Here is an 18974-nt window from a genome sequence, read left to right as displayed (position 1 = left end):
TAGAAATGGAGCCGAAATATTGTGTGAGGTAGTCAGTTCACTGTATGAAGGCTCAATACAATTTTTGATATATTGTACGTGTATATTTCTTGGATATACAATGTACATACATTGTATGCACGTTTATCTTGAGTATTGTTGACATTGATAACTTGTCTGACATTGCATTTGCCCCCTACATTTGATCCTCCCTCCTATATCTGTATGCCTTTATCTGCATAAATTTAAAAGAAGAAACCTTGAAGTTGATCATGGGATATCTGCAGACATCTACAGACAATGGCAAATCCTCTGTCTAGCAGCTATTTTGACCTCACAGCTAAGCAACACAGAACTAGTCTGTCCACTTTTTAAGTGACCTCACGTCAAAGATATTCTTGCCTCGCTATGTAGGATCATTGTGAAGCATTCACGTTACACTAGCTCTAGCCAGACAGCAATTGTTACAGTATCATGATAAGTTATAGACTTTCTTATCTCCCTATGCTTTATCTTTCATGGCCATTCCTTAGGTGATCGTTGTATCTCTTTGAAGTGATTTTGTTGTCGCACTTTGCAGTGTTATTAAGGTGGTGGAGAAGTCACCGCAATAACACACCACCAAAAGTGGTTTGTGGTTCAAGATGTACAGTATTACAAGTAGCTATGGCCTTGGAAAGGATCACATTCTTCATGAAACGCATTCAAATAATCCAGCTCTTATTCAGGCAACAAGGAGGTGGGTAGATCTTCAAATCCACCTGGAGTTTTTGTGGCGCCAGGATTAAACACCTGCAAAGACATTAATTCTCTGCAGTCAGTTTAGATGATTGGGACCTTTAACAGTTGGCAGCCTTAGTTATTGTCAAGTGGTAGAAAAGATGCGATGAGCGCTTGCCACTTCCTGATACCGTTGTACTTTCAATCCAAGTACACTTGAATGTCAAAAATATGCTGTGCAGTAGTGTACAATTATAGTACCTAAAAGTTTACCTAAAAACTTGCTGATCTACAGATTTTACACAGTGTCACTGACGAAAGGTAGTGGATGCTACCTGAAGCACCTGACCGTATCCAAAATCATATCCAGATGCTGCGATTATTTTTTGGGCAAATCTTATTACCTGGATGTCTAACCTTCATTGATGTATAGTACCTTCACGTACTTAACACTGTACACTAATATCTAAGTGCACTGGTGCAATTTTGGATCCATAAAGCTATACAGTAGTATGTACATGTATGCAGCCAGTATTCCCAGCCCTGGAGCGGTATTATCAGGTTGTGCCCCTGAGATGGATGAACACACAACTTCAATGACAGAGACAGAGCCTCGTGTCCTTGGAAGGGTGAAAATCAATTCTGCAGTTTCATCATTCATACCCCCAGTAATGAAAAAGTCATATCCCAGGGTGCCAGGGGGCAGAAGCCGTCATTTTCACTTTATCCAGGTTAGGCCACAGAAATTCAATTTCTTGCTTCTTGGAGTTGAAAGAATAATGCTAGGTTGGAATTTAATCAATATGTAAACAGACTGTGAGGGGAAAGTCTGTACCTTGGTACACAGAGTTTCAGGGAGTGAACAAAGTCAAATGCTTGTTTTCCTCCCAACGTTCTGTTTTCATGATATCCTCTTCGAGCTAAAATTTTACACATAAATGTCAGAGAACAAAGGAATATTTGTGTAGATGTCCATGGCTGGCCAAGTAGATCATAATGCAGCAACATTATCATAGTGATGTTGTATCCTTTGAAAGAATATCAAATTTCTGTGGGAGGGCAAGGGAAAGGGAAGGTATTATTCTTGGAAAACTTTGTAGGGAGTCAAATATTCTTAACCTTTTTCTTGCTGCCTAACTCTCTATATAACCAATATGGAGTTAGGCTGGGTGCGAAAGGTTGTCAATGAATGTTTTGTTTTTAAGGTTTGTGAAAATGTATGGCATTTTAGCCTTTTTGTGTTAAAAACTACTGAGGTTAAATGCAGTGCAGATGGGGTGAAGGTAACAAATGATGGGTGCCAGTGTCTGTCTGAGAATCAATCAGGATTGTAACAGTAGAAACCTGATCCAGATGAGTGTTATCTCCCAGGCTATAGGTTAGGGCTGACAGGTCTGGAAGGGATGCATTATTCAGCCCAGACTCTTGCCAGGATGACAGAAGACCTTCCTGAGGCACTCGACAAGCAGATGTATTCAGCTTTCTCTCGGTACATTGAGAATACGCACAGACTTGATGCGCTCTCATAGCATCTATTCCAACACGCAAAAAAAAGTAATCAGGTGCTAAATACCTAGAAAGACAATTGACTCGTAAATGAACCAAGTGAAACCCAGTACCAAGAGACCACGTCTAGTGATATAATAGACGTTAAACAAGGACAACAACAACAAGTATAATGCATAGCCTGAGTACCATCCTCTGTATGGTAGTGACCGCTGGTTCGATGCTTTTCACTTGCTAACGGTGGTCACTGCGGAGGATGGTACTACGTGGTCAGCAAGCGAAAAGCCTTGAGCTAGCAGTCACTACAGAGGATGGTACTCAGGCCAGGTCTTGCACATGACTTGAATCATAAGACATGGGGGGATAACATTGCAAATGTGGGGCATAAATGCCTGCTCTGGAATTCCTTAGCTCCAGGAAACTGTCACAGGATCTCTGGTCCTAATCATCATAAACTTACTGACATGTTGTAAAATTTGATATACGTTTCAATAGCTGTATGCTTTTGGCTTCATCAGTCCAAGGATGGGATTCATTTTGTATTGATAAACTCTGTGACCCCTTGACCCTTGTATTTGTGCAATATGGATGGGAAGCAGCAGTGCTATTTGGTAAAAGTCCCCTGTCAGTGCTGACATATTACTTCTTGAACATTTTTATGTCCTAGTGAACTAGTAGGTGAACAAGCATCTGTCATCACAGTCCAGTCCAGTACAGTTACAACCCAAAACATGTGAGTGGCTCCTATGAGTCTTGTTTTGTGTTGAAAGTGAAGTAAATAAAAGAATTAAAAGTATAGGTGTATCCAGACATTACTAATCCTACTGTTTGTCCGTTTTAACTGTTTGTGACTTCAATAATTAAACAATTAGAACCTTGTGAAATCCCTTTGTTGCAAATGGCTAGATGGCTGTACAACAGTCAGAAGAGCTGTAACAAGGCTGTACAACAGTCAGAAGAGCTGTAACAAGGCTGTACAACAGTCAGAAGAGCTGTAACAAGGCTGTACAACAGTCAGAAGAGCTGTAACAAGGCTTTGTTCTCATGTCCCTGTAATCATCACCTGTGATATACCAAATCTGTGACGTACTCCTATCCTCCTTTATCTATAATTACCGATAATTAAGTGGGACAACATTTCCTGTCCTTTGATCTGTCAGAGAAGCTTTTCGACTTTGCTAAGTGAAATATTTCCATGGTAGAAGGGAGAGCTCCTGTCTCTACTGTAAATTCATTTATTACTGCAGGGATTTAATTTTGTGGTAGGAGTAGAAAGTATGGTTGAAACAATACTGTAGCATAAATACACATATCTGCAGTGTCATGATATTTTGGTCTGTAAAAATAAAACCACTGCAAATATTTCAAGATCTACAGTAATGTTTCGAGATACTGTACATATAGCACACAACACATATTTGCAGTGTAATGATTTAAAGTCACAGCGAAAATAAACCCATTGCAAATATTTAAGATTTGCAGTGATGATTTTCAGGATTGCAAGAGTTACGATATGATCTAGTCTGCATGTCTTCCTGCTATGCTGTCTGCTTCAGTAGTTACTCACCCTGTTGGAGCCAACATACGCCATAATGATTTCCAGTCAGAGAGACAGGGTGATTTGTACATTCGGATGTCTGTGTTTTTACCTTCGCGACGAATGGTTTCGTCGAGAAGGTTATGCGACGGTGCTTGTCTGTGTGTCTGTTAGTGAACAGAATAAGTCGAGAACGCCTGGATGGTTTGTTGTCGTAGTTGGTGTGTCGGTGTGTATGTGGCAAATCTCAAGATGATTAGATTTTGGGCGAAGTGTTTTGCATAATTAACGAGAAAAGTGTAAAAATGTGTTCAATTGTATGCTTTACTATGCGTTCTGGTTGCGACGGGGATATTGATACGGGTAGATTGGGGGCAAAGTTGGTCATGAGGGGTCATGAGGGGTCATGAGGCAGTCAGTTACATGTACTGCAGCTGCCAGGGACAAATTGGCTATCAGCCAGCTGTAGGGCAGATACAAGAGATAGGCTTGCCCATGCAGTAATGCTTTAAAGCACTAAAACAAGGGCTCAGAAAAGGATTCACCTTAATTGCAAGCCCCAAAAATTCTTATGCACCAGAAAGCCACATCTGTCTACTTTAGAATCATGCAAAGAAAATAGACAGTTGACCAGCTCGTTCTCTCGTAACAGCTGACAGACGAAAACAATCGTCAACTTTGACCTACTCCCAGCCTGGAAGAGTCCACTCGGAGCATGTGAAACCAAACCACAAAGATATCTCCTTACACCAATTAAAAGACTGAAACATACAAATTTTGACCAAAGTTGGATATACACGGCCTTATATGAGTAAGAACAGTCATTAATGCAGTGCCACAGCATGGGAATACCGAGCATGTCTGTGTGTCTGTTAGTGAACACGATAAGTCGAGAATTCTTGGAAGGATTGTCTTGGTATTTGGTATGTTGGTAGGTCTCGATGAAACCTGAAAATGATTAGATTTTGGGCCCCCTATCGGCTTGTTACGGTACTGCAGCGGAACTTCATGTTATGATATCTCGTGTTGTGGACATGCTATGGAACTGATTTTTAAGTGGTAGATAGCTCGTTGGGCAGAGAGTAAGTGGTATAGGCTTGGGCCCCCTAGCAACTTTTTTGGAACTGCAGGGGTAGGTTTTGCTTCAGACTTTGAAAGGGAATAACTCAAGAAGGGCTTGATGGAAGGTCATGATTTTTTGCATGTACATAGCTTGAGCGATGATGTACATGATTGGATACTTATTATGCAAATCAGTAACTAATTTGCATAATTAATGAGGAAAGTTTATACATTCATCAATTTCCATGATAGGACTCGCAAACATGTGACATATGTAACTGAGGAAGAGAGAAATATTAATAGATATCAGCTATGCAAATGAGAACCTCATTTACATAATCAATGAGAAAATAATATAACTCGAGATGGGCTTGATGGATGGTCATGATTTTTGGTATGTAGATAGCTTATGTGATGCTTTGTATGATTGGATGATAATTATGCAAATCAGATTATAATTAATGAGGCAATTTTAAAAACCTGCTGTGTTCCATGATATGACTATTCAAATATGTGACATTTGTAACTGAGGAAGAGAGGAATGTCAATAGATAGAAATTATGCAAATGTAGGCCTAATTTGCATAATTCATGAGAAACTACTATCATTCCATACTAGTAAATAACGGCAATTTCATACTTGTTGCATTTAGAAGTTGTGTGAATGTGAACACCATTGAATCAAATTATGCTAATAAGGAGCTTATTTGCATTATTGATGAAAAATGTTAGCATAACCTTCTTTGTTAAGCTCATAATCATAACAAGGAGGTTTGGACAACTTATGTTATTTGGGTGAGGAGGATCAACTGGTATGATTTTTGATTGATGAAAAACACTCCTAATACGTCAGTCATAAAGGTCAAAATCATTTCGCGAAGGTATGAGGTCGTAGGTTTTAGTTCTGATGAGGTGTGTATACCAGTATGATATTACAGATAATAGCAAAGGCAAATCCTATTCTCCTTTCTCTCTCATCTTATTCAAAATCCCTGGTCTGAAAACATAATACTGTGCGTGCAATTATCCAGGCTGTCATGATATATATTCTTTACAAATGATTTCCACAATCATAGATATGACAATTTGTATATGTTTATGAATATATCTTCAAGTGTTGTTTTGGACTGTTTTTCTTGATTTCTGATGATATTTATACAATACATGTATGTTACAGACAGTGGCAAAAGCAAAATCCTATTCCCCTATCTTTAATCTCGTTCCCAATCTCCGTGAGTGCTGAAAAGACCAAAGGAAGCCAGTCCTTCCCCCAGGCTGTGCATGTCAGTAGAGTGTTTTGTCATCACTGTGGATGTATTAGAATGTTATCTGCATGACTGGGGGGATCTGCATGGGGGGTTGCTGGAGACGCTTAATGGTAAATTTAGAAGGGCATGCATGGGGGGATCCTGCAGCCTGTGACGCTTAATGGCAAATTTAGGAGGGACGGTAACGACTAATGGTTAAATGGACTTGCTATTGGAAAAGGTTTTGTGAATAAGTTCAGACAGACACCGAAATGTCAGCAGGTGAGAATAACCGATTGTGTAAAAAGAATCTCTAATATTCTATGTTCTACCAACCTGATGAAATTATTTTCGGAAGTTCATTGTATTCGTGGGGCATCTGTATCTGTATAGCCGGTATAATCGCACCAGCTTCGCAGGCACGCGTCGCAGCAGCAGCTGGTTATATTACACTGAACAGCCTGTTACACCCATCTTTTACACATCTGACTGCAACTGTTAAAGCTATTTAGTGAAGATGTTCCTACAGTATTTGATGACGAGTTCCATTCTACTATGGTTCTCGGAAAATACGAATTTTTGAACACGTCAATCCTTGGTAGGCATGACTATTTCTTGTCCTGGTCTGGGAAAACTTGTCTGAAATATCTTACTACGCCTGACAGAAAAAGGCATGCAGACCCCATGGCCTGCTCAGGTTGTCCAGGCTCGCTCAGGTGTGGCTGTGTTTTTACTTCCTCAGGGTGGCATTTACTGTAAATCTGGAAACTTTTGTGGTGGTTTTATTTTAATTGTGACCTCTCCACCCTAAATGCATGTCACCATGAATATGCGTTTCTTATATATTCCTACTGTACTACAGAATTGATTTAACTGCAAATTTAAAGACCTCCTTTTCCTTTCTACTTTGAATTAAAACCATCACGGAAGTAAATGAATGTAGAGTACACCAGGTTGGTTGCAAGGCTTGGGCCATGGGGTTACTTGGACAAACAGTTCCGTGGAATAAAGTTACATCGTATCATTTGAACATTGTTCACTGTACATTTGAGTTAGATATGAGACATGGGTCAAAATAATTTCAGTTTTACATGCCCTCCTGTTAGGTACCTTCACCATCAGACCTGACATGTACTAGCCTAGATTTGGGACAGACGTTGAGTTAAAAAAAAAATTTTTGTGAACTCTGGAAAATATCTCAGGCCTGGCATCTAGGTCACCATCACAAATAACAACAGTTATTCCTGTCTCCCTGACCTCCTCCCATCACTCTTGTAGCAAAAAAATAACACTTGTAGCAAAAAAATAACAAAGAAACATTTTACTGTAACACTGATGAAAAACTTGTTTTAACAGTTCCTACAATTCTAGGATAGTGTTGGGATATTACGATCACCGGTGCATTATTCCTGCTCACTCATTTTGACAATACCAAAGTTCTTTTTTTCTGTTGCTACTTACATGTATCTAATTGCATCAGTGTAACCCTTTGGCCAGCTAACTCCCCTGGAAAATTATTCAACCTATTTGGCCAATTTCTACTATTACAGCTACCCATGAAGAGACTACTGGTGACCAACAACAATGCAAAACCCCAACACGCTACTCTCCAAGAGGTCGCACTTGTTTCGAGCATGTTAGATGGTGTTTTGTACATTTTTCTGGATTTTGTTATCCTTTTTACAGATGACCAAAGAGTAAAAAATTTAGAATCATCATCATCATGTTGGGTGGGTTGCCCGGACTAAGTCAGCCCTCTTCCTCCAGTCGCTATGGTCCGCCATTAAGTGCTCTAGATCTTCGGCTCTCACCCCTACGTCCCCAGCAAGTTGGTCAATGTAGGTCCGTCGGGGTCGCCCGACACTGGAGTGTCCATGAGTTAAAAAATTTAGAAAAAAACTACAAAACACCACCAAAAATGCTCCAAACAAACCCGACTGCTACATCTGCTTGAAAATTAACAAAGCCCTGTCCCTCGGTACACTGTAGGGAAATGTGAACAAATTCTTTGTCGCAGAAATCTGCAGAAAATCTGGTAGACTGAATGATGTAATTTGGAACCAAATTGGTGTGGGTGTGGGCAGCTGTGTAAGAGGTGGGCAGTGCTGTCAATATTTATTCTTTGCCCCCACACCTATGCAGTAACTGCCTTATACTCATTTGTTCTGTCTCGTTAATTAGCTGATTAGTCCTGGGCACATAGTCGACATCTGTTTCTGGCCAAAAGGATGAGAAACGACATGACTAAACTCTTGCTGCAGTCTTGGGCTCTTTCCATATTATGCCCCCCTTTCCACTAGATGGGTTCACTGAGTGTCCAAAATTGGATTGTGTCACCCATGATTTTATAATTGGAATATGATGCACAATGCAAAAGTGAGATGTAAAATACTGTGGAACACACACAAAAATTAGCATAATTGTTCTTTACCTATGAAATTTGTTGATATTCGGTCGCTCAACGGATACATTGGCTAGTGGAAAAGGGGTGTGTGAGTACTACTGTAACAGTAGAGTGGTACAATTTAAACGTTATTTCTGGACAAGATACGATAAAAATCGACGTTTCGGGCGTCCATCCGACTGCCCTTTTTCAACGAGAAGAAACAGTAGTGGTCTCATAGTCAACTAAAACTGGAATAAACAAAAAGAAGTCAAGACCTGGTCACCCTTTCCCCGAGATTTATTGAAAAAAAATAATAACAGTACCGGTAACTCTCCCCTAACACCTGCTACTATAGAAAGAAACCATTTTATACAAAGATCATCCTTGGCAAGGTGTGTCGAACCACAGGTCACTGATTGTAACTCACGTCTACAGTACTTATTACAGGATAGTAAATCATGGGTTAGAACATACCGAGTTGTCAAAACTAACACAGTCCAGACCCAACAATTTTAACATCAGAAACTGGCTAATAAAGCCGTATAAAGATCACTTATGAAGAGCACATTTCAACACCCGATAGAGAGAAGACTTGTTGGTTTGTCACAAAAATTAAATGTTTTTCGCTGTATCAACCGAAAAAGTCTCAAAACTTGAAGCCAGCTTCTAACTTTATATGTGTACATTTAATATATAAACCCTCTATACACTTCCCTTTGAGATCACCAGGAATATTTACAAGTCAACAAGTTTCTGTGAGGTGGGTAGAAACAAAATCGAAGACACAGTTCATAAAGATTAGAAGATTGACAGTAAAACATTTTACAGTCCCGCCTTGTACACAAACCCAGATGGAACAGGAAGTCAAGTGTTTACTATACAAGCACTTTTACCAACTGCTCTTTTTGCAGGATGACATGGCAGTAAACTGAACATCAGCTAGCTCCTCCCCCTTGGATACAGTATGCAGGACCAAGGAGGTTTGGCAGGACTTACAGTATAAGTTTGAAAATGGTAAGCCCTGCTTTTTTGGCTCAGAGTTGGAAGGGAAAACAGAATAAAATTTCAGGCTAGTACAGTCAAACCTGTACAAGTGACCACCTCTACATAAGGACCACCTGGTCAATGTGACCACTTTTTTGAGGTCCCTTCGATAATTTTTGACACAAGCATTAAGAATCCTGTCAATAGTGACCACCTGTCCACATAGTCCAGATATTTTCAGTCCTCTGAGCGATCTTCTTGGGTAGTTTTAACTGTATATTGATGCTGTTTCCAACAGCATGGATATGTTTTGACTGTCCAGATGCAGTTCAAGGTTTGATGTGAGAAACGCTCCCATATTTGTCCTGATGTTTCCATTCCCTTTCCTGCCTCCCACCACATGTGTGTAACCAAAAGGGAAACAACTGTAAACTGTACGATTCATATGTTGTATACAGTAAGCAGGGCTTAGCCTGGGCCCCATCCTCCATAGTAACCGCTGGCTCAATCTTTTCAGCGAACTATGGTACCCAGGCTAAGCAGGGCTGTCTCCAGCTTAAATTTTTTTTCCGTCCCACTCATTGTTTTGGGGCCCATGTAGTTATCATTGGCATTGCTAAATCTGTCATCATTTCAAGCTTTCGAAAATATGTTTTCATCAGTTTCATGTCATGAGGTTGAGATTTTTTTGGATGGACAAGGTGAAATTTTGTCCGTCCGACTCACTGTTCGTGAGACCATAAAAAAAGATATTGTTGATTTTCGTAGTTAAATCTGTCATTTTAGCTTACAAAAATACATTTTCATCAGTTTTATGTCAAGTTTAGATTTTTGGGTGGACAGGGTGAATTTTTCCCCGTCCCAGGACGTAAGGATGGGTCCTGGAGACAGCCCTGACTGTAGCACAACTTGTCATGGGAAGGCTAAGAGTCAAGCTTTACCATACTTCACCATAGGGACAGACAGGAATCCCACTTGTACACTGCTGTAGGTACAGCAATTGTCTGAACAAGGGCAGTCTTTATAGATGTGATCTCGGCCTGAAAACACTCCTTTAGGAAATCCCACCAGTGTAGAAGGCTGGTGTAGAAATGCGATGATCCTTGATACAGCTGTCACAGTTGTTCCTCTATACACTCCTTTCTCAAGTTGTCTGGTACACAAAAGGGGGAGTGTTGTCCTGTTTACATAGTTGACGCAGTACACACGAAAGGTCGACCATGTACTAGCGATTGCAAGGACCCGTCACGAGGATAGGAGATGTGAACCATGTGATGTTTGAAGGCAGCGATACACAAAAATGTAGCCTTGTTGCTTTCAGGCGGTAATACTGTAGAATAGTCTGGGTGTGTTGGAGCCATAGATAAAGGTTTTGTCGTCCTATTGAATGTCCAAATACTGTAGATCGTGTAACTTTTGCAGTGGATTTATTTTTGTGGTGACCTCTCCACCATTTCCAATATGGTACTACGGTAAATATTGACATTTTTGCGTTGGTTTTATTATTAGCCTACGGGGAGGAATTTGCAATAAACTTTCTATTATTGCAGATTTGCAGTTTTCTTGTTGAAATCTCCTCCGTTTCCAGTGTAGTACTACTGAACTACAGAGTTGTTTCAACCATAAATGTACATGTTCAAACCTCCTTTTCTCTCCTACTGCAAAATAAAACCACAACAAAAGTAAACGAATTTACAGTAAAAGACCTAGCAGCTTTGGTGACTCACTCTCTGTAAAGACACCATCATGATATCGTCGCAATATTTCTATTTGCACCTCCATGAGATCCGTTGGGAAGAGCCGAGGACCGGCTGCCGTTGTCAGTTCTTTGCCTCCTCCCTGCGTGAGGATTTTCTATGGTGTATCCGTCGGACACACTGTTCAGCGTGATGGGGTTCTCCACGTGAGCGTTCTCGATGGTGACCTGCATGTTGTTCTCCATGGCCTTCCTGCGATCCCTCCGCCTCCGAACGTAGTACACCAGGGCGAAGACAAGTCCGACTACCAGCAAGGTGCCCACGAACGTGCCCACAATCCCTGCCACGAACTGTGTGACGGTGAAGACTTGAGCCATGTCTGAGGTTTGAATAGAACCACCGTGGAAACTCGTGTTGTTGTTGGTTTTTGGAAGGGTCCAACCTTACATGTACGTCCGAGAAACTTGCGATGTTAAACACTGATCCCTGCCACAAACGGTGAAGACTTGGGCCACATGTCTAGTTTGAGGTTTGTCTGAACAATCACCGTGGGAAACTTGTGTATCCGGTTGTTGTCGATTTTTGGGAGGGTCCAACCTTACATCCGAGAGACTTCCACGATGTTGAACACTCGTGGATAGTTCCACAAGGTTGGTAAATCACTAGATAACAGAGGAAGGTCTAGTTGTTGAGGGTACTTCAACTGTACATCCAAGAGACTTACACGCTGCTAAACACAGTTGATGGCTGACTCTCTCACGGACTGCTTAACAAGACAAACGGTGCGCTACAGCCGGGATCCCGATCAGATCCATTCGTCTCCGTAATTCTGTCAGCGTGCCGCAAATTTCAGGACAGAAAATCCATTCCCGGTTCAATCCAATCGTCGGCAATGGCCGGCATTCACCCCCAAAATGGCTCTGCGGCAATCTGCAGTTTCCGCACCGCTGGCCCTGGAAGATCAGACAAGACAGTCAGTACAGCACAAAAACACAGGATACACCCAGGACAACCCATTAACCAGCTGAACCCAGACACACTGCATAACAGAGTATGACAAATCAGGGACCATCAATGGCAGTTTGACAACAGTCACCGCTGTGATATCATGAATAGGGAAGCAGGAGGGGGATGTAGTCCTGTCGGCAGCAGGGTTTGGTTTAGAAAAGGGCAGACATAATCTCTAAGTAGGAACAGGCCTCACCTGGTGTATTGGAATGAAGCAGTCAGCCGTAGCACCACACCTTTAGCTCATTCTGGGGTATGGGAGTCATTGAACTGTGCTAACGGGGTAACGTTTGGCTAGGAGAATCCCTTCCACTTAACGCACACTAGGTGTTCGCTCTGGCATCCCTTCATATTCCGGTCACATACTGCAGATATTAGCAGTTACTACGTGTCTATAGGCTATAGCTGCCTGTTTAAGTACCTTGACTCAGTGCCAAATGCCGGCACATAAAATCAGAATTCGGATGGGAGTGAGTTGACAATTATTGAAGTAAAAGCAATAATTCCAGCTGCAAATCCGTTATGCTTTTAGAAAGATTTCCACTGCAAAGTATATTACAGGAGGGCAGATGAAAATTGTTGTTGACAAGGGAAAATGGAAGGGAATTATAATGGTGTTGCCTCCACCAGCTACGCTAACTATGCTGGCTGAAAAATTGTAAAATAGGAGAAGGATTTGCCAGGGAAAATTGGAAAATGTTAATCCTTACTGTTCACTGTTCTGGCCAATAAATTACTGTCAGGAATCCCTGGTAGCTAGGCTAATAGTTTTGGGTCCCACTTGAGTTGAAGCAAGGGGATTACAAGCCAAGTCTTTATAGTGTTGTGTTACATGGCCTGAGTGCTACTGTTGTCACCGCACATGTCTGACATGGTGGGGACAAATATCCAGGACACAGCAGCACCAAACTGTGACACAGGACCTTTACTAGCCTTGTTCTGACTGCTCTGCCATTTGGAATTGTTTTACTGAGTATTTAGGAAGGTTCTGGTTGTACAAACAGGAGCTGATTTTGGCTATCATAACAATGGTGGCATGCACAGTTGGCAGGGAATGTGTATTCAAGCAGGATAGGGGACATGCACAGAGGTGGAAAAGTTCACCAACTTTATCTCAAAGATTCTTAGAAAACATAGCATCAAGTTAATCCATTAGAAAGCAATTCGAGGTTCCTACCGTGATGTCTTTGTACAGTGTCGGTGAGTAAAACTAGCCCAAACCGTCCTTCCTCTCCTGTTAGAGCCGGGAGCCAAAAACCGCCACCACTAATTACACAATAAGTGACTGGCAAATTTTGAACTCGCTGTGCTGTACCTCTTGGCTACACTTTAACAAAGTGTAGCGCTTTGTCTGTGGCAGAGTACAAGTATCCACCTCGCCACATGTGACTATTGTGCAGTCCAGCCTGTGTGTGTGTTGAGTGTCTGGCTGGCCTGATGCCCCTGTGTGAAATGCCCGCCTGCAGCATGAAAACAATGCCCCTGATTTGTAGGCTAATCATGGCTGTGAATAACAATGTTTATCTCTTAGCAGCCTCTGATTGGTCAGAGGGCTGTCACCATGGCGACAGCTACTGGACTGTTCTACTTTGAAGACAAGATAAGGGTGGTCTCAGATGACTGTTATTCTCCAATAACATGTAATAATCCTATCTAAATCAATTGCATATAAATTGGTAGGGTTTTGTTGTTGCTTCTATTCTATTAGGCAGAAAATGCCGGGCAGTGGGAAACAGATTTGCATCTGTATTAAAGCTATTAGAAGTAATTCTATAATACTGAAAAGAACATCACATTTAATGATACTGTTATTTTTTGTAAGTAACTTAGTAAGTAAGTTAGTAAGTTATCTTACCAGTTTGGTCGTCTTGAAATACATGATTTTTAGGTAACATTTAAAAAAACCTGATTATGTATTGTAAATAAGTAAATAAGAAAAATATCATGCTCATCCAAAAACTCTAATTGCCTTGTGATTAGACAGTTTCACATTTCAGTGCTTTACCGAATATTGTTTATTATTTATAGTTTATTCTTAAAAAGACTTACCATGGACGGCATTTGTGACATTACCTTTTTGCATTCAATGATGACTCGCGCCTCTGCCTGAGCCCCATGTGTGGAGACTTTATTAAATCCAAGCTCCTCCTCAGTATGATATCGCCTGCAGCAAATTGAATTGCAGAAGAGGAGACAGGGGTCACCAGGACTTCTATGAGAAAATCAATGCTTGAAGGACAGTTTGGTGGACTGATATATCGCATTTTCATGAGGGTCTGCATGGGGGGGTTCCTGTCAACACAAAATAGGACAGTTTGGTGGACTGATATATCCCATTTTCTGATATATCCCATTTTCAGGTTAACTGCATGGGGGCCCATCAACACTTTATAACTGTTTTAATAGGATCGCCAATGCGTTGAAAACGTGAAGTTATTTATGCAAAATATGACCATCCTTCTATGAATTACAGGATATTTTTATGTTCTTGCCTGTACTTAGCCCATTAGGGCAGAACTATACAATTAAGGCTTCCCTCATTTAAAAGCTATGATAAAATTAAATTGGTATATATAGCAACGATATCAGAACAACAGCAAAATTGAAAGACCAACTTCAGATAGTTTACGCTTCACATGACTAAAAAAGCTTGATCATGTGTATCCATGTTTCACATTCAGGAAGATAGATGTGCACTTCAGTGCTGCTGTGATGATGGATATGAAAATTTGTCATCTGAGAAGCAAGATGGTTTTATTATGATGAATCTCGTAGCTGATGCTTTTCAATAGCTGCTACTTGAGATTTATTCTACGTTTGTGTGGAATTTATGGAGCGAGGGTGTTACATATGTTCCTCTGTTATTGAAACATAGATTATGAGTCTAGATTTTTATCCAGTGTGTAATGAGTGTCAATCAATCCTGATGCCTTTCCATCACTGCCAAAAATTCAATGTACAGTGAATCTTGGAATGTTTTCTGTGGTTTCATTTTCATGGTTTTTGTTGTGACCTCTAAATCTCAAATTCACAACACTATAAATGTACTACAGAATTTCAACCACATAGCTAAAAGTTAAAACACGGCGAAAACCTCCTCTCTCCAAAATTAGATTTCTATCGCAAAAATAAATGAATTTACAGTCCCTATATTTCAACAATGGATGCCTCGCTCCGACCTTTGGATACTAGGTGTGATACCTTGAACCGTCTTACCGATCAAGTCAGCCTCCCAAACCTTCTTTCCTCCAGCCATTGAACAAGGCAGAGCTGCCCCCTATCTGTTGAACAGTACATTGCAGCCATCGGGCATGTTTCATTGAGTGCATGCCTCAGTGCATACTTCTACAAATGCAGTCAGTTTTACCGAGACATTTCTTGACAGTAAACGTCCTATAAGTTCACTAAGTATGAAGACATTAGCAGAGCCATACTATACCAGGTATCTGTATAGCCGGTATAACCTTCCGAAAAGCTTATAAAGATCGGTGTAAGACGTCTGTAAGTAGTATTAGAGCCGAGATCACCCCGCTGTCGTTTTGTATCACCCCGGTTAGAGTAGTACCATTCGTCGTCCATCCACTTCTGTTCAGGTATTTGTATCTTCTTAGTAACTTCCTATATTCCGTTAGTCCCTTGCATTCTTTGTGTGTATGATCGACAGCAGTACCTTGAATAAAGTATCACATCAAACTGTAAACTGAACCCGAGTCTTGGTAATATTTGGTGAGAGCTTCGTGTGGTGAGAGCACATAGTATAGTTATATACACGTCTTAGTGTGGTGAGAGCACATCGTAAGGTAAGAGTAGTAGACCAGATCCTACCCGAAAGACCATCTTGTCACATAACTACCCTTCAGTGTAACAAACCAGCTTCTGTATCTGTATCTGTATAGCAGGTATAACCATCCTTTGGCATAACACAGCAGCTTTGCAGCTCAGCCAGGTTATATATTACACTGAACTACCTTTCACACATATAGCTGTTAAAGTATAAACGTTGTTAAACTTTGAAGCTATCTATTGAGGATCCCCCTACTGTACTTGGTAGCAACGAGTTCCGCTCAACTCTAGTTCTAGGAAAAAGACAAATGGCTTAGGATGAGATTAGTTCATTAGGCCCTTGGTGACCAGGGTGCCGATCCACTTAGGCTCACATTACAGCCAACATTACCTCTAATTAGGGCATTACCCCGGCTAGGGTTTCAACTTCTGCTGTCTGCACTGATTTATTGTTGGAGGTTAGGAACAAAAACATTGCCGCCTTTACTGTTGCTTGGTCGTGTAATATTTTCTGTACTTTATATTATCTATATATGGCCTTTGTTGGCCGATATTGACCATGGTAAAATACTATTACAGTCAACCCTGTACAAGTGACCGTCTGTACATAAGGACAAACTGGCCAATGTGACCACTTCCCTTATATATATGTACTTTTCCCATTGACAAAGCATTAAGAATCCTGTCTACAGTGACCACCTGTCCATATAGACCAGATTTTACCGGTCCTCTGAGTGGTCTTCTTGGGCAGGTTTGACTGTATTTTCTCATCGATAGTGTTGAATGTTCAGATAGAAAATCGAGGTAAATTTTTCAGGCAGGCTGATCATGAGGCCCACTTTATTTTCTGAAAAGTTGCCAAATGGTTTACGTCGGCATTTGTCTATGTAAAGGGCACTCAAGCACAGGTAAATGTATTTGATTCTTTTCAAATGGTTTCTGGTCGATAGCAGTAGGGCTGGGGGTCTAGTTTCAAATCACCATCTGGCCACGCATATCGTTATTGAGCGAGGGACTGAAAACCATAATCTTGATTTAGTACAAGATAACCTTGGATACATCAAGGAACAAATCTCACTTCTTCAGCATTTGGAAAGCCTTTGTTTTCCTCAGTGCATAGTACTGTGAATTCATTTATTTTCATGGTGGATTTATTTTGCGAAAGGAGTTTTTTTTGGTTTTTTAGATTAGTGATTGAAATTGTTCTGCAGTATAGCAGTGTTTATATTGGAAACCCATATTCGTAGTGTAATGAATTTGTGATGGAAAGGTACCACGAAAATAAAATCATGGCAAATGTTTAAAGATTTACAGTACTCACTATGTATATCTTGAGTTAGTTTTGTTTCAATATTCTATGTGTTATTTTGTTGTATGTTTCAACATATGCTTTTGTCACTTTTTGTAATTAAATTTTTTTTTTGTGTGTGTGTGTGTGTGTGTGCGTGTGTTGTTGTTTGGATGGTTCAAAAGAAATAAATAAATTGAAAATATTTTTAAAACATGTACAGTTCTTCTTGTATACCTCATCGAGCTTTGGAAAGTGACACTGAAAATGGCCCCACCAGCAAGACTTAATAGCCCAGAAGCTGACTGTAATGCGGTATGAAAGTCCTTGATGAAAAGTCCAATAGCCGGCAAAGCAGGAATCGATGGAAACACATGAAAATAGATGACTTTTGTTATTCCCTAATGATTGGGATGGGCTGCTATTGATCTGATATAGAGAGCTATGAATGGCTTTAGTTCACAATTTGCTCCAATTTCCTTTGTATGTACTTATTATAATATCTTTGATATGTCTTTAATTAGAAAGGATCAAGGGACATTTCTAATCAATGCATACAGCTTTCATTATGATACAACTACAATATAAAGAACAAGGTTACAAGTTAACTCAAAACACATCCATACTGAATGCTCCATGCAGCTTTATTTGACATGTCCATGACACCTTTGCACCCTGTATCCTTTAATACTGATATGAATAATGATAAACTCAGCTTTGGTAACTGGAAAGGAAAGACTCTGAATAGTACATTGAGATTCAACATATATGACAGAAATAAAAATCAGACTTACATTATAGAAAATTGTGCATAATCTAAAAGCTCTGTCAAAATTTCCCCTCTCTTTGGAATACAGAGATCAGTAATATGAAATACATTGTGTACTACAATTAAAACAGTATTAAGATCAAGTGACACTAATGCATGTAAGTTATGGATTAGTACTAAAAGATGATAATAAGCTGTTTCACAGTCTAAACCGCACATGTGCAGCAAGATGCACTGTGGGAAATATGTCAAAGTTGAAAGCTCCTGAGACATATGTATTTCAAGTATGGTCTAGAGAAGAATTATTTATACGTTAGGGACCTTCACCTTTGACCTCACGCATGTGCAATTGAAACCGTGAATCAGCTTATATGACAACATTCAAACAACCACAGCTCAGAAAGACTTGATCTTCATCTAAATAAACAAGATGTAACATCGATGTTACACTTAGACAGAAGAACCTGTCTTCTGATAAAGTTCTTTAGGTCCAAACTGGAACTGCGACAGTGTACTTTACTTATAACAACATTTGTTGATTGAAATGAGAACACTACATTAGGCACCATTCTCATTGTACTACTATTTATATGGGCATAATGCCCCGCTAGTTGAGCTGCGACTTTGCAAGACGCAAGTATTGATTTGAATGTGATATTAACAATGATCTATCACAATTCTCCCATTGTCCTGAATATACTGCCTGCATTTTATCACTGGTGATAATCCAGATAGGTTAATTTCCTTCAGTTTAAACTACACAAATATCAGTATTTCAAATATCTTTGAGGTTGATATGTACCAGAAATGTTTCTTTCTATGCTTTGAGGTGCTATATGTGTAGTTACAACAAAATCCTTCCTACTCCGTATAACTTGTTTAAGTTCACAATCAACTAAATGAATTTTTTAAAACAGTCCAAATTCCACTCTACTACATTTCATTCTTGAGAATAACAAATTTACATGGGATAAGAATGATTTTCGGATATTAATAATTTTGTTGTTAA

General features: G+C 40.1%; 1 protein-coding gene and 1 long non-coding RNA gene across 2 annotated transcripts in view; one reads left to right on the top strand and one right to left on the bottom strand.

Annotated features, from left to right (window-relative positions):
- Positions 1-18974, top strand: part of LOC136427061 (probable E3 ubiquitin-protein ligase HERC1) — a 224335-nt gene that overhangs the window by 22975 nt on the left and 182386 nt on the right. The window lies entirely within an intron of this gene.
- Positions 11640-12517, bottom strand: LOC136428981 (uncharacterized). Its single transcript, XR_010754692.1, has 2 exons — positions 12322-12517; positions 11640-12070 (listed from the first exon to the last, which is right to left on the bottom strand). It is a non-coding gene; the product is annotated as an uncharacterized lncRNA (long non-coding RNA).

The sequence above is a fragment of the Branchiostoma lanceolatum genome, chromosome 2 (assembly GCF_035083965.1).
Source record: "Branchiostoma lanceolatum isolate klBraLanc5 chromosome 2, klBraLanc5.hap2, whole genome shotgun sequence".
Lineage (NCBI taxonomy): Eukaryota > Metazoa > Chordata > Leptocardii > Amphioxiformes > Branchiostomatidae > Branchiostoma > Branchiostoma lanceolatum.
Note: the sequence above shows the minus strand (reverse complement) of the source record. Positions and strands in the feature narration are given on the sequence as shown.